Raw genomic sequence first — 2,659 nt, forward strand, 5'->3', positions numbered from 1 at the left:
TCGTGGAAGGAGTTATTACCTTTTAATCAGCATTTTCTGCCTGTGAGCAAACACGTAAATGAAGTACACGCAGTGGATGGTGAGCCACAGCTTTGTGCTGAAGTGGGTAAATGATTTTTTTTTACCACATTTTAACCTGCTGCAGGGTGTAGGGTTTAGATTGCTGAGCACAGTGAACCACAAGCTCTCAATAAACCAGAAACCTCTCAATAAGCCAGAAACCTCACTACAAGCGACAAACTCACAATAAACCAGAAAATCATAACAAACCATGAACTCACAATAAACCACAAAACCCACAATAAACTCCAAATCTCACGATAAACCACAAACTTACAATAAACTCCAAACTTCATATAAACCACAAATCACAATAAACCACAGACCTCACAAGAAACCACCAACCTCACAATAAACCAAACCACAAACTCACAATAAACCACGAAAACAACAAACCACAAACCTCATGATAAACCAGAAATTCACAATAAACCACAGACCTTACAATAACCCCCAAACCTCATAAGAAACCACCAATCTCACAATAAACCAAATCACAAACTCACAACAAACCACAAGCCCCACAATAAACTCCAAACCTCATGATAAACCCCAAACCTCACAATAAATCACAAACTCTCAATAAACCAAACCACAAACTCTCAATAAACCACAAAAAACAACAAACCACAAACTCACAATAAATCCCAAACTCACAACAAACCACAAACCCACAATAAACTCCAAACCTCACGATAAACCCCAAACCTCACAATAAATCACGAACTCTCAATAAACCACAAACTCACAATAAACCACAAACGTCATGATAAACCAGAAACTCACAATAAACTCCAAACCTCACATTAGCCCCCAAATCTCACAAGAAACCACCAACCTCACAATAAACCAAACCCCAAACTCACAATAAACTACAAAAACAACAAACCACCAACCCCACAATAAACCCCAAATCTCACGATAAACCCCAAACCTCACAATAAATCATAAACTCTCAATAAACCATGAACTCTCAATAACCCATAAACTCACAAGAAACCACGAACCTCACAATAAACCAGAAACTCACAATAACCCCCAAACTCACAAGAAACCACCAAACTCACAATAAACCAGAAACTCTCAATAAACCACAAACTCACCATAAACCACAAACTCACAATAAACCACAAAAATAACAAACCACAAACCCCACAATAAACTCCAAACCTCACGATAAACCCCAAACCTCACAGTAAATCATAAACTCTCAATAAACCAAACCACAAACTCTCAATAAACCACAAAAAACAACAAACCCCAAATCTCCTAATAAACCCCAAACCTCCCAACAAACCCCAAATCTCCCACCAGCCACAAGGTGCAGGTTTGGTACCACCCACTCCCCAAGCACGGAGAATATCCATCTCTGTGACATGAAATAAACCCAACCCTTTAAGCAACACTCTTCATCTCCTGATCAAACAGCCCAAAGTTTTGACATTTTCAAGGCTGCCTTGCCAAAGGCCTCCTGGAGCTGCACGTGCTGCTGCTTTGCCTGGCTCTGGTGGAATTCCATGGGAATCCAAACCCATCCTGCTGTCACCTGCCCCTCGCTGGCAGCACCTGTCAGTCTGTCACTGTCAAAAAAACCTGGAGCAGCTTTTTGTTGGCAGGATTTAACGGGAAAAAAAAGGAACGGAGCAAATCTGCACGTGGAGGGATGGGATGGGTTTGGCTGCAAATGAACCCAAAGTGCTGCTCCAAGCCTTGTTTTCCCCTTTCCAAATTTTTTTTTCCCTTCATTTCCGCCCCCTCCCACTTCTTTTTCCTCCCCCACCTTTTTTCTCCTTTTTATTGTATTTTTCCTTCTTTCCCCTCCTTTTCCTTTCCCCCTTTTTTCCCATTATTTTTCCCTCCCCCCCTCCTTTTCCCCTTTTCTCTCTTTTTATCTTCTTTCCATCTTGTCTAGCTTTGTTTTCCCCTTTCCCCCTTTCTTTTCCCCCTTTTCTCCTTTCTTTCCCCCCTTTTCCCCTTCCCCCTTTTCCCCTTTCTTCCCCCTTTTTTTCCTTTTCTCCCTTTTCATTATCTTTTTTCCATATTTTCCCCCCTTCTTTCCCCATTTTCCCTTTCTTTCCCCCCTTTTTTCCCCTTTTCTCCTTTTTTCCTTCTTTCTCCTTCCCCCACCTTTCCCCTCCCTTTTTTCCCCCTTTCTCCTCCTTTTCCCCCCTTTTTGTCACTTTAACACCCAGCTCTTAAACCAAACACTTCAAACCCTCAGCTGGGCTGGCTCTCAGCAGTTTGTTATTTTTTTTTGGAAATTATTTTCCAAGTAGTGCTCTGAGGAGGGTGATGGCACATCCACACCTGCATCCCACTGTCGGAAATTTATTTTACAGCAAACCCCAAAAATTCCTTGTGCAAAACGGCTCATATTTATAAACCTCCAGCTTTATTTATTATTTAGAAATGGCTTTGCTGGTGTTTCAATTTCCAAATAATTCGGAGTTGAAGGATACAAACCCCTCTCCAAGCGTTTTTGGTGGTGAGCAGGAGTAGTGGTTTTTGAGGAATTTGTGAAAGGAAAAATTCCTGAAATGCAGAGCGTGAACACAAGATGGCACTTGGATCCCAAGGACCCAACAGCAGTATTTTTATT

General features: G+C 41.5%; 1 long non-coding RNA gene across 1 annotated transcript; it reads right to left on the reverse strand.

Annotated features, from left to right (window-relative positions):
* Positions 1-256: 256 nt before the first annotated feature.
* On the reverse strand, positions 257-1,155 carry LOC136365821 (uncharacterized). The gene is made up of 3 exons (XR_010744421.1): positions 1,135-1,155; positions 861-932; positions 257-386 (listed from the first exon to the last, which is right to left on the reverse strand). It is a non-coding gene; the product is annotated as an uncharacterized lncRNA (long non-coding RNA).
* Positions 1,156-2,659: the final 1,504 nt, after the last annotated feature.

The sequence above is a fragment of the Sylvia atricapilla genome, chromosome 10 (assembly GCF_009819655.1).
Source record: "Sylvia atricapilla isolate bSylAtr1 chromosome 10, bSylAtr1.pri, whole genome shotgun sequence".
Lineage (NCBI taxonomy): Eukaryota > Metazoa > Chordata > Aves > Passeriformes > Sylviidae > Sylvia > Sylvia atricapilla.